This window comes from Lathyrus oleraceus, chromosome 6 (genome assembly GCF_024323335.1).
Source record: "Lathyrus oleraceus cultivar Zhongwan6 chromosome 6, CAAS_Psat_ZW6_1.0, whole genome shotgun sequence".
In the NCBI taxonomy this organism is placed as follows: Eukaryota; Viridiplantae; Streptophyta; class Magnoliopsida; order Fabales; family Fabaceae; genus Lathyrus; species Lathyrus oleraceus.
This window is the reverse complement of record NC_066584.1, coordinates 204,804,727-204,819,009: the sequence shown is the minus strand read 5'-3', so window position 1 is coordinate 204,819,009 and position 14,283 is coordinate 204,804,727.

The window sequence follows — 14,283 nt, the reverse complement described above, 5'->3', positions numbered from 1 at the left end:
AATTTAAAACTATTGGCTGAAGTAAATAAGAGTAGAAATAATTGGATAAAAGCTCAACTTTATTTATTGGAATGGTAGTCTGTAAATGACAAGACTCCATAGATTTTACAAAGTTGAAAATGGTAATTTACATGGAAAAGGGTACATTGAATACAAATGGTCCTTAATCCTTCTACCAACTTGTGATATCCACTGTGTTCTTGACCGCTGCTGGGATGATGAACTGATGTCAACCCTTGTGCTCAAACAAGTATTCAAAATCACCGAAGATCAGCAGAATATAGTTACTTGCCATAATCCCTAATTTTTGCATAAGTTGCCCCAAGGTGGGGTACTCAACTTATTGGGAAATTATTTATGTTTTATGTCTCTAATTTTTGCCTAGATCGCCCTTTCGGGTTTTCAATCCACCGAGACGCTCATTTTTGCCTAAGTCGCCCTTTCGGGTTTTCAACTTAGCGAGTTGTTCTTTTATTTCTTTTTTTAGGCGAAGTATTTCTTGACTACATCTGCGTTCACAGGACAAGTGAACTCTTCACCATCCATAGTTGTAAGAATCAATGCACCTCCTGAAAAGGCTCTCTTAACAACATATGGGCCTTCATAATTAGGAGTTCATTTTCCTCTGGAATCTGGTTTGGACGTTACAATCTTCTTGAGCACAAGGTCACCTTTTCTGAACACTCGAGGTTTGACCTTATCAAAAGCTTTTTTCATTCTCTGCTGATATAACTGACCATGACACATGGAAATCAATCTCTTCTCTTCAATCAGATTTAACTGGTCAAACCTGGTCTGACACCATTCAGCTTCAGTCAACTTGGCTTCCATGAGCACACACAATGAAGGAATCTCAACCTCTACGGGGAGCACTGCTTCCATACCATAAACAAGAGATAAAGGGGTTGCCCCTATTGAAGTGCGGACAAATGTACGATACCCATGCAAAGCAAAAGGGAGAATCTCATGCCAATCCTTGTACGTGACAACCATCTTCTGGATAATCTTCTTGATCTTCTTATTCGCAGCTTCAACAACCCCATTCATCTTGGGTCTATAGGGAGAAGAATTATGATGTGCAATCTTGAAGTCTTTGCAAAGAGCTTCCACCATATTGTTATTCAAGTTCGATCCATTATCAGTAATGATCTTACTTGGCACACCATAACGGCATATGATCTAATTCTTGATAAACCTTACAACGACTTTCTTGGTTACATTTGCATACTATGCCGCTTCAACCCATTTTGTGAAATAGTCAATTGCCACCAAAATGAAATGATGTTCATTCGAAGCTTTGGGCTCAATCATCCCAATCATATCAATTCCCCACATGGAGAAGGGTCATGGGGAAGAGATAACATTCAGTAGTGTCGGAGGAACATGAATCTTATCAGCATATATTTGACACTTGTGGCATTTCTTCACAAATTTGCAACAGTCAGATTCCATTGTCAGCCAATAGTAACCTGCTCGCAACATCTTCTTTGTCATTGCATGTCCATTGGAATGAGTACCAAAAGATCCTTCATGCACTTCGGTCATCAACAAGTCTGCTTCGTGTCTATCCATGCATCTGAGCAAAACCATGTCTAAGTTTCTCTTGTATAGTATATCACCATTCATGTAGAAATTACCGACTAATCTTCTCAAAGTCTTCTTATCTTTCAAAGATGCCCCAGGCGGGTAAATCTGACTTTGGAGGAAACATCTGATGTCGTAATACCACGACTTCTCGTCTTTGATCTCTTCAACAGCAAACACATGAGTTGGCCTATCAAGACGTATCACAGATAAATTGGGAACTTCATTCCAATGCTTCACTACAATCATTGATGCCAACGTTGCAAGAGCATCTGCCATCCGGTTCTCATCTCGAGGAGTATGATGAAATTCAACCTTTGTAAAGAAAGTTGAAATCCTCCTCGCATAATCTCTATATGGTATTAAACCGGGTTGATTTGTCTCCCATTCTCCTTTGATCTGATTCACAGCCAAAGCGGAATCACTGAAGACATCCAAATATTTTATTATGAGATTCATGGTCTCTTTAAGCCCCATAATGCAAGCTTCATATTCTGCCATGTTGTTTGTACACTTGAAAGTCAATCTAGCTGTAAATGGTAGGTGCGTGCCTTGAGGAGTAATAATCACTGCCCCAATGCCATTTCCATATTGATTAACAGCTCCATCAAATACCATGCCCCAACGGGAACCAGGTTCTGGCCCTTCTTCAAGCAATGGTTCATCACAATCTTTCATTTTCAAATACAAAATCTCTTTATCAGGAAAGTCGTATTACACTGACTGATGATCTTCAATTGGTTGGTGAGCCAAATGGTCAACCAAGATACTACCTTTGATCGCTTTCTGAGATCGGTATTTGATATCATACTCTGATAACAACATCTGCCAACGGGCAATTCTCTCAGTTAAAGCAGGCTTCTCAAATATATACTTGATTGGATCCATTTTGGATATCAACCAAGTGGTATGATTCAACATATACTGACGCAGACGCTTAGCAGCCCAAGCCAATACGCAACAAGTCTTCTCAAGCATTGAATACCGAGTCTCACAGTCGGTGAACTTCTTACTGAGGTAGTAAATTGCAAATTCTTTCTTCCCAGTCTCATCTTGCTGACCTAGAACACAACCCATACTATCTTCGAGCACATTCAAATACATAATCAACGGTCTTCCTTCAACAGGTGGAGACAAAATCGGTGGCTCAAGCAGATATTCCTTGATACTATCAAATGCTTTATAGCAGTCTTCGGTCCAATCACAAGACTGATCTTTCCGAAGAAGCTTGAATATAGGTGCACATGTGGCAGTCATGTGGGAAATGAATCTGGAAATATAATTCAAGCGGCCGAGAAAACCTCTGACTTGCTTCTCAGTTTTGGGCACAGGCATCTCTTGTATTGCTCTGACCTTGACAGGATCGACTTCAATACCCTTCTCACTGACAATAAAGCCCAACAACTTACCAGAACGAACACCAAAAGTACACTTATTGGGATTCAAGCGGAGTTTATACTTCTTCAAACGCTAGAATAGCTTCATCAAATGCTCAACATGTTCCTCTTCATCAATTGATTTAGCAATCATGTCATCGACATAAACTTCAATCTCTTTATGCATCATATCGTGAAAAAGAGTAGTCATTGCTCTCTGGTAAGTCGCACCAGCATTCTTTAGACCGAAAGGCATCACTCTATAACAGAATGTTCCCCAGGGTGTAATGAATGTGGTCTTCTCCATATCCTCGGGTGCCATCTTGATCTGATTATATCCGGAAAATCCATCCATAAATGAAAAGACTTTGAATTTAGCAGTATTATCTACCAACATATCAATGTGTGGTAGAGGGAAATCATTTTTCGGACTGGCTTTATTCAAATCTCTATATTCAACACACATACAGACTTTTCCATCTTTCTTCGGCACATGCACAATATCGGCCACCCATTGTGGATACTCAGCAGTCACAAGGAAACCGACATCAATCTGCTTCTTAACTTCCTCCTTGATCTTCACAACCATATCAGGATGCGCTCTTCTCAACTTCTTCTTGACTGGCGGGCATTCTGGCTTCAACGGCAATCTATGCTCCACAATATCAGAATCCAACCTAGGCATGTCTTGATAGGACCAAGCAAACACATCAGAATACTCTCGAAGAAGATCAATCAACCCCTTCTTAGCCTCTGAACACAATCGAGACCCAATCTTGACTTCCTTCACATCATCTTCGGAACCCAACTTGACTAGCTCAATCTGCTCTTCAACGGCTGAATAATCTTTTCATCTTGCTCAAGAAGACGAGACAACTCATCACTCACTTCTACATCACTTTCCTCCTCGGCCTCAAACACAGGGAATTCAAAATTTGGAGAAGGAGAAGGATCATTATATTCAATGGGGTTAGGAACCAACCTGCATAATGATTTGATATTTTGATTTTAGAGAAGTGAATTTGTGACCAAATATTATGCAGATGAACAATTATACTGTTTATTTATGTTTTTTGTGATTACCATTTTCAGAATAAAGCAAAAAGTAAAAATAAACATCAAAGATGTGGATGAATAGAATTAATTTTATTGATGATCAATTTAAAATGCCCAACAATGTTCATTTCTCCCTTAGGCATAGGATAAGGATTTTAAATTATAAAAGCAATTACTTAGATCGATGCAAAATAACAGGAATATCAACGGCAGTCCAATTGTTGCATGTCTTTCCATGCGTCACAAAGTTGGTGCAGTCTTCCTCTTCACTATCCTCTAGCACGGCAGCTAAGTGTTGTTCATTCCCATGAATGAACCCTCCGCTACGGAAGCTGAGTTGCATCTCTGCAGATCTAACTGTTAACGAGCCTTTCTGGAACCCTAAACCAGTTCTTCCTTTATTGTCGGAGACCTCTACCATGCGCCCCCATGAATCAACAACACCCTCTTCAACAATCTTCTGAGCATCTTTCAGCGAGGACATAGGTGCTCCAACCCTCTTCTCAGCAGCAATAGATAAGGCTTGGAACGGAGTTCCAACCTCATCCTTAACTTCTACATAGGAGAAAGATGACAGATGGCTGACCAACAACGCCTTCTCACCTCCCACAATCACTAGCTTGCCATTCTTGACAAATTTGAGCTTCTGGTGCAAAGTGGAGGTAACAACCCCTGCCTCATGAATCCATGCCCTTCCCAATAAGCAACTGTAGGCCGGGCGGATATCCATTATTTGGAAAGTAATCTGAAAATCACTCAGACCTATCTTGACTAGAAGGTCCACTTCTCCAATGATTGTTTTGCACGAGCCATCAAAGGCTTTGACAATTACCCCACTGTATCTCATGGGAGCTCCTTGATAAGATAACTTTGACAATGTTGACTTTGGAAGCACATTGAGTGACGAACCGGTGTCAATGAGCACATTTGACAAAGCATCTTCCTTACAGTTAATTGAAATATGCAAAGCCAGGTTATGGTTTCTTCCCTCCTCAGGGAGTTCTTCATCACAAAAGCTCAAATTATTGCATGAAGTGATGTTAGCTACAATGTGATCAAATTGATCCACAGTAACATCCTGCTCCACATATGCTTGTTCAAGAACTCTCTACAGTGCTTCTCTGTATGCTTCAGAATTCAAAAGTAGAGACAACACTGAAATCTTTGAGGGAGTCTGGAGCAGCTGCTCAACCACATTGAATTTACTTCTTTTAATCAATCGGAGTACCTCATCATCATCATTGGATTTCAAGTTGCTGGATTCACCAGACTTATCCTTTGAACAACCAATCGGATCTACATTAGGCACCTCCGCCTTCTTACCAACACTTGTTTCTTCTTTATTTTCCGGGAACACCGGTCCAAACACTCGACCACTGTGGGTCACCTTCGTAACATCAGCAATGCTCACCACTGAATTAGTCGTAGGTAACGAGACCTCTTGACCATTCTTCAACATTGTAGCATTATACTGGTATGGTACAGCCTTATCAGATGCTTACAGGACTGGGCCCGCTAACCGTATTACCAATGTCGATACTGATCTATTGCTGATATTCTTGTTGTTGCTGCTATCATACTGAATTACCAACCGCTCTGGTTGCTTGAAAACGGGCACTATGACATTAACATCATCATCTACATGACGGGATTGAACAATCTGAATCATGCCTTCATCCATCAGACGTTGGATGTCCCTTTTCACTATATCACACCCTCTTGGGTTCACACTACAGACAATACAACCATCATGGTCATGTTCACAGTCACTCACCAAACAGATATCTTTATGCATTTGCACCAAAGATCTTCGAATAAACCGGACGTCAAAAACTTTTAATTCACTAGGACAACCGTCCACCATATTTACCGAGGAGTTCCCATGAGCGGGCAAAGGGTTGGCTTTCACATTAGGCGCGCGGTCCTCAAATGACACCATACCATTTTTCATAAGCTTTTGCACCTCATACTTCAACGAATAACAGTTTTCAATATCATGCCCAGGTGCACCCTGATGAAAAGCACATCGAAGCTCAGGTTTATACCACCAAGGAAGTGGTTTTGGGATCTGCGGTGGGTTCCTCGGTTGAATCAAGTTTTTGAGGACCAGAGACGGATACAGTTCTGCATATGACATAGGAATTGGGTCAAAAGAGACCTTCTTCCTCTCAAAATTCTGTTGCTGGTGATGATTGTTGTTGGTATTGTTGTTGTTGTAGGTGTTCACTCTTTGTTGCGGTTGTTGTTGTTGACGTTGATTTTGTTGTTGTTGAATTGGTATTGTTTGTTGATTAGAGAATACTGGAATAACTGATGATACTTGATGATGATGATGATGACGGGGTGGTGGATTTCTTCTGATCTGAGGCCTCCTCTGCCTCCCATTAGAAATTGCATTTGTTTCACCATCCTTCCTCTTGTTGAAACTACTCCCATACTTCTTACTCGTCGACACCTCATCTTTTGACAAACGTCCTTCACGGACCCCTTCTTCAAGTCTCATCCTCATATTTACCATTTCGGTAAAATCACTGGGGGCACTGGAGATCATACGTTTATAATAAAATGAACTCAAGGTTTTCAGAAAGATTTTTGTCATCTCTTTCTCCTCCAAAGGAGGAGTGATCTGGGCAGCCAACTCCCTCCATCTCTGCGCGTACTCCTTGAATGTCTCATTATCTTTCTGAGATATGGACCTCAGTTGGTCCCTATCCGGAGCCATATCCACGTTGTACTTATATTGCTTCACAAAAGCCTCTCTCAGGTCATTGAAAGTGCGGATGTTTGCACTATCCAACCCCATATAACAACGGAGTGCAGCACCAGTCAAGCTATCCTGGAAGTAGTGAATCAGCAATTGGTCATTATTTGTCTGAGTTGACATCTTGGGGGCATACATCACAAGATGACTGAGCGGACAAGAGTTCCCCTTATATTTTTCAAAGTCAGGCACTTTGAACTTCACTGGGATCTTCACATTGGGTACCAAACATAATTCAGCAGCACTATTCCCAAACATATCTTTACCTCTCAGCATTTTCAATTTCTTGCGCAACTCAAGAAATTGGTCTTTCATCTCGTCCATCTTCTCATAGACATCCAGACCCTCAGACGGCTAGGAGTGATAGATGGTATCCTCTACGCGAGGAAAAGTATGCACAACTGGAGGTGGCACGGACATGACCGGGCTAGATGCCGACATGGAAGCAAAGGTAGGCGCAAAGCCTTCTGGCACAAAATTGGGTGGCATTCCCCACGGGAATCCGGCAGGCAGGTTCGGTGCAAAGTAGGCGGTAGCAGCAGGCACGACAGAGGTAACCACTTCTGAGATAACTGTCCTCGCGGGAGGAGTTGCAGGCGTTGGAGAAACTTGGCTTTGAGCAGTAAGAACTGACTCCATCATGGCAGTCAGTCGGGCGATCTCGTCCTTCAGCTCTCTGCTCTCTTGCTCAAGGTGTTCCATAATTTTCTGATGATTGGCCCTGGTGTTGTACCGGTGAGTCAGCTTGGCTAAAGCACAGAAGAACATCAATCAGACACCTGGCAAAATCCTGCTTATGCAAATGATGCATGAAATGCAATGCTTGATTATTTTTTATTTTTCCAAGGAACTTACTATATCACTTGCAAATATATAATATTTAAATGGAAATTGCAACAATTTGATATGACCAAAAATCTCTTTTTATTTATATAAATTGGAAGGATTACACTGAGTACAGTTTCAGAAACCAAAATAAAAAGATACAAGAAAAAAGGAGACTAGTCACCCTAAGGATCCCTAACAACAATGTCAGAAGATCTGACTGAAGGCGCGTACTTCCTTCGAATGCGACGGATCTCGGTCTCAAAAGAAGCCTTCATCTGAGTCTTCTCGAGGACAAGCTGGTCAACAATCTTCTTCCAAGCAACGGAAGGCTGAGGCATGCTAGAAGATGAAACCTCTGGCTCTCTCTGTCTCTTCGTCACTCAGTCTTCAAGTAGCTCAATCAGTGCCTCTTTGTCCTTAGACTCCAACTGCAACTCTTCATGCTTCTTACTCAAACCATGGGAACGCTCTTCCCACATATCCTTCTGTTGCTTCATCTTGATGAACGCGTCTTCTAACTCCTCTATATCTTGGTTAGGGAGAGTTAATGGCTCAACCACAACCATAGACATAGGTCTTTCACAAGGATAAGGCATCTTCAACTCCATATCTCTCTTCTTCATCCAAAGAGTGTAAGCTTTCAAAGCTACACAATTGCACGGACCAAACTCGGGTCTTCCTTTCCTATGCACATTATGCCAAGCATGCACAATCTTCTACTTCAAATAACGGGGATCTTTACCCTCTTGATAGAAAAGACCTTCTAACAATATGTTATTAGGTTTGTCTCTCAAGGGGAACCCAAGTTGACGATGAGTCAAAGCAGGATTGTAGTTAATTCCTCCTTGTGTACCAATGAGAGGCACATTAGAGAATTCACCACAACTATCAATAATCTCCAAACTGCTTAAAGATGGGTCATACCAAACTATATCATCATTAGTGAGAGACATAAGTCTCTGAGACCACCTTAGACATTGTTTGTTCTCCACAAAAGCAGGTGTCTGAGGCAAGTGCGAAATAGACCACTTGTACAGAAGAGGAATGCAACAGACAATCGTTCCACCACCCTTAGAATTCCTTAGATGCAAAGAGAAATACATGTCACCCAACAAAGTAGGCACAGGATTCTCAATCAAGAAAAGTCTAATGGCGTTAACATCAACAAAACCGTCAATGTTAGGGAGCAAAGCTAATCCGTAGATGAGCAACACAAAGATAGCTTCAAAAGCATCCATACTACCAACTTGAGAAAAAGTGGTAGCTTCCTTGATGAGGAAAACAGATGGCAACCCAAATAACCCTCCTTTCTTCACCCAATGAGCCTCTATCTCAGACTTCTTCAAGTGAAGAGCTTCAGCAATAATACTAGATCGGGGAATCTCCTCCAATCCACTAAAAGGCACTCTACTAGAAACACGTATCCCCAAAAGATGAGAATACTCCTTCAAGGTAGGCACAAGTTGAAAATCTGGGAAAGCGAAACAATGTTAGAGAGGATCATAGAACTGCACCAATACACTCAAAAGTCCTTCAACCATATCAACAGGCAAGATGGACAGAAGCTTCCCATGACGTTGTTTGAAGTCCAATGGATCTAATACAAAAGATGCTAGCTTCCCTAACTCTTTCAAGTCGGGACATCCGAAACTGTACTTCTTAGTGTTCCTTCGTCCACAATCCATGGTCTGAATATATTTGCGAATGATACCTTAGTTCCTTGAAATTTTCGTGTGTGATGCGTGCTTTTCGCAAGTATACGAACGCGTCAGAGTAATGTAAAAGATTGTCGAATCCACAGAGACCAAGTGTCAATCTATCATTATCTATTGTTATGGTGTTTATCTAAGGCAATCAAAATAGGGGTTTTTAGAGTGTGCAATGAAAAGTAAAGTGTTGAATAAAGTTCAATTAATAAAGACAGGCTCGAATGTAATTCACATAATCAATTAATAATCCAAGTACTTGCTAATAGAACTACTTATGGGAAGTGTTTCCTACTTTGAGAAGAACCAATTTAACAGGAACTGTCGCTTTCGCGTATTCAGAACCGAGTTGTACTCCCTAATCAAACCCTCTTATTGTTACTTATAAAAAGGCGCGCATTGCGTTAGAGTAGTAAACCTATATTTAATAAATATAGTATCTTGACTAAGTTGAAAAGTATTTTAACCTGGATTTCTTAACAAAAAGAGGTTCTCACGAACCAGACTCTAAACTTATAAACGCGTCCGAAAATAGTTTTAAAATCTCTTTTCTTCTCAAGTTAAAAACTCCTAATGAACTAAACAAAGCGCTTTCGCTGTATTTGAAATAGTTAAAAACAATTAAGTTTAAATAGACGTTGGACGACTTTCGATCTTACCAAACGAAAATTAAGTGCGGGAAAACTTAAGTTGAAAGTTAAAATAGCCCTTAAGTGTTTCTACGAACAATTGTACGAATTATCAGTTCAATTACGATCGTTACATTCTAACCTTATAGATTTAGTTAGACATGGTAAAGTAAAGGTGCATTTAATTTAAATAAAAGTAGTGCGAGTGCGGAAAGCAAATAAAAGTAGTGCGAGTGCGGAAAATAAATAAAAGTAGTGCGAGTGCGGAAAATAAATAAAAGTAAAGCGAGTGCGAGAAATAAATAAAGTAAAGCGAGTGCGAGAAATAAATAAAGTAAAGAGAGTGCGAGAAATAAATAAAGTAAAGCGAGTGTGGGAAATAAATAAAGTAAAGACAGTGCGGGAAATAAATAAAGTAAAGCGAGTCCGGGAAATAAATAAAGTAAAGACAGTGCGGGAAATAAATAAAGTAAAGACAGTGCGGGAAATAAATAAAGTAAAGACAGTGCGGGAAATAAATAGATAAAGGTAAGGCAATAAAAACCTGCTCCAATCGGAGGGTTGAATAAAGTGCAAAGCGGAAATGAAAATGGCGGCAGGATTAACTTCCTTCCAAAGTGCTCCAAACTCGATTACAGACTCGATCACGGACTTGATTACACAATTGTGGTAACACCCCAATGCGAAGCGATTACCACTTTAAAATACTGAATATATGCCTAAGTGAAACTAAGTTTGCTTCTAAGTTTGCCTCTGCTCTAAGTTTGGATGCTTAAACAAATGAATTCAAGTCTCTATTTATAGGCAAGCAAAATGATGGAAATGACAAGGACGCCCTTCAGTTTGAATTTGGGAGGGAAAACTTTTCCTCTTGTGGTGCCCGCCACAAGGCAATGGCGCCCGCCACAAGGCCAATCTGTGGCGCCTTAGTGGAAGTAGTGGTGAACGTGGCAGTTAAGGGAAGTTGAGCTAGGACACGTCATGGCAGGGTCCATGGCGTCAGCCACAGTGGGAGCCACAAGTGTAAAATGCTGAATTTTAGGGTTTTTAGCTCGTTTTCGCTCCTTTTCTCGATCGGGGCTCTGATTAAAGTAAAAACCTGAAAACAAAGAGAAATATAGTAATAACACAACAAAATAACAATAAAACTACTAAAATGCATGCGAAATCAGAGTCGAAAAAACAGTGAATTTCAGTGTCATCAAACTCTCCCATACTTAAACCCTTGCTTGTCTTCAAGCAAAACATTAAAAAGCTCATAGAAGAAAAACTGGTGTAAACGAGTGCTTCAGGTTAAAAAGGTTCAAATTTCAAGTCGGGATGCAGTGATAGGTACTAACTGAGTGAACTAAGGGTATCATGATGACACTTATCCGCAAACACGGACATAAACTCCATTCCTATATTAACCAACCCATATTATCCCACAATACCTAGGCCTGCCTCTTCATCTCTTTTTGTGTCCTTTTCATTCAGGCGTAATCACATTAAGCCCGTTATCCGTACATGCTTCACAGCAGAGTGACATGTTAGTCATTATGATCCAAACATGGGGTTCCTAACACATAAATATGTGTAAACCCTTTTATTTGACCCAACTGCAGTTGTGAGGGATCGGATCGTAATCCGCCCTACCGAGTTCAGTGCCAGATACCTTTGAACCAACTAACAACGGGTAAGTTTTTCTTTTTGTAGCACTTTTTTACAACTCTTTGGTTTAAATGACTTTGTGAGGGTCACCTATACCGGATTTGCCTTTTTGCTTTATTTTATTTATTTATTTCACTGGATCATTCACTTATATTCATCGGTCCGCTACGTAGAGGATGCGTAGGCCGGAGCCGACTGTTGGGCTAAACTACTGAGGACTTATACTGAAATGATGATTAAGGCCATGGTATATGGGGTTTCAGGAATGATTCCTATATTTACGAAGTCTATGGTGCTAAAAAAATACTGATGTTTCACAAAGTTCTCCCAAGTCACCGCATCCTTACTCAAACCCGTCTTAAAAACCCAAAAACTTTCAGAATAACACTGTTTTCTTTTGCAAAATTTTTTTGGTAGGGCTAAAGGTATGGGGAGATTAGACTGTACTAAAAATACACTATACTGGTGACTCGTCAGACTCATGCATTATCTAAGAAACTAAAATCAAAATAAGCAACTAAAAAGCAATAAATAAAAATAAACAAACTATCTAAAAACAGCAGAGAAAATAAACAAACTAACTGAAAATAGCAAAGAAAAGCGATAAAGAAAAGCGATAAAGTCTCCTCCCACACTTAAATCGAACATTGTCCCCAATGTTTCGAAATAAGATAAGGGAAGAGTTACCTGACAACCTACTGCTGACCACCGGTGCCTTCGCCATCCTGAGGTGGACGACGGGATCGGGTACGACGACAGTCTCTCTGATCCATCCTCGTCATGAAGGCATCCTGAGCAGTCCTCACCTCTTGAAGGTTACCCAAAATGGAACCCTAAGTGGCTTCGATGAGTGCAGTATGTTGACGGTGGTATTGTTGTTGACGGGCTTGCGTATCTGTGATCATAAGCAGGGACTGTAAAACAGTGTCATAGGATCTATCTGTCCTCCGCTGCGATTCTTGCATGAAGCTCATGTTATTCGCTAGTTGTTGTTGGATGGTAGAGAGTAGGTCGTCATGCCTTTTCTCTCTAGCCATGTGGTCACGCCGCATCTCCTCTATAATATAAAAGCCAGGAGCAGTACCTACAAAAGAAGAAGATGGTGCGGTGTGTGGTGGTGAAGTGTGATGGGGGAACACATGAGGTGCGTGAGATCTTTCTCCGATCATATTCATCATCAGTGTCGTGTCCCTCCTCATCAGGAACATTAGGAGGAAGAGGATCCAAAACAGGTGGAGCATCTAAAGCGTAGGTCCAATTCCTTTCATCATGTACATTGGTACGTCTAGTGCATGATAAAACAACAGATGGGATAGCTACACCATGAACCATAAGAACATAGCCTCCTTCTCTCCTCAATCAGCACACTTTCACGTCTCTCAGAAATTTTAGGTTAATTGTGCGAGGAGGTAAGGGGTCTAGCGTAGCTATTTAATTGTTCAGGTTAAGTGCCCGAGCAATAGACGTAATCAATCCTCCGAAAACAATCGGCCCCGCTTTATTTAAAGTTAAAGCCATATGCGCGAGCATGAACGGGACCAAATTAATTCTTCTATTTGTGAGGCTTCCTTGCAAAAATAGAAGCTCTATAGCATTTACCTTATTTGGATTCTCCCGGCCAAAAATAGTACATGCCAACAGATATCTAAAAACTCTGATGGTCGAGTTATGGATAGTCGACGCAAGAATTCCTTCAAAAGAATTTATGGAAGTGTTTGACAATCTCTGCCAGAAGGAAAACACCTCGACTGACCAATCTGAATCCAAAGGGGCCTCACAAATAGCACCGTCCCCATGAGGGATTCCTAACAAGCCTGCTAGTTCGTCGGTACTGAATTCATATTCAACAGCAAACATTCTAAATCGGATAGTACCAATTGTGCTAGCAGTGTTAGGATTGACAATATAGATAAAAGAACTTAAAAATTCGATTGTCAATCGCTCATAGGTAGGTTTTTTGTTTGAAAAGATACTATGCAAACCTAAATTATCTAATAAATAAAATATGCTATGGTAGATACCCAAATTGTAAAGGCAATTTTCATCAACATACCTTGTCGGGAGGATCTCCCGATTTTGCAACCTTTCGATACTCTTCCTTTGCTTATCACTCGGTTTCCCTTGACGAAGGATGAATCCATTGAACTCCATTATATAGCTCTTGGAATGTGATGAAGAAGATGAAATGGGTTTGTAAAAAGGTGGGATTTTTATGAGATTTGACGAATGAAAATGAAAATGGAAGTTGGGAAAATGATTTGTATGATGTGAAGATGAGAAAGGTGGGAGCTTTTGTGGGGTTCAAAGGCGTTTTTGCAAGGTGGAAAAATAGGTTTTGAAGGTTTGAAGATGTGAAAATGGTGAAGAAAGGGAGTCTGCCCCGAGCTTATACAGACGCTGTGGCGGGCGCCACAGCATCTATGGCGGGCGCCACAAGGCAAAATTCAGCTGGGCCGGATTTTGGTCATTTTGGCTTGGGCTTCTCGTTGTCTTTTTGGTTGGGGGGTCCGGATAGCGTTTATCTTGTAATTTCCTAGTAACATGAGGCTTGCATAATTTTATAAAAAATAAAATTTAAACATTAGACTAAAAAATAAATAAACAACTATAATAAAAATGTAAATAAAATAAACAAACATAATATATATATAGATATATATATATATATATATATATATATATATATATATATA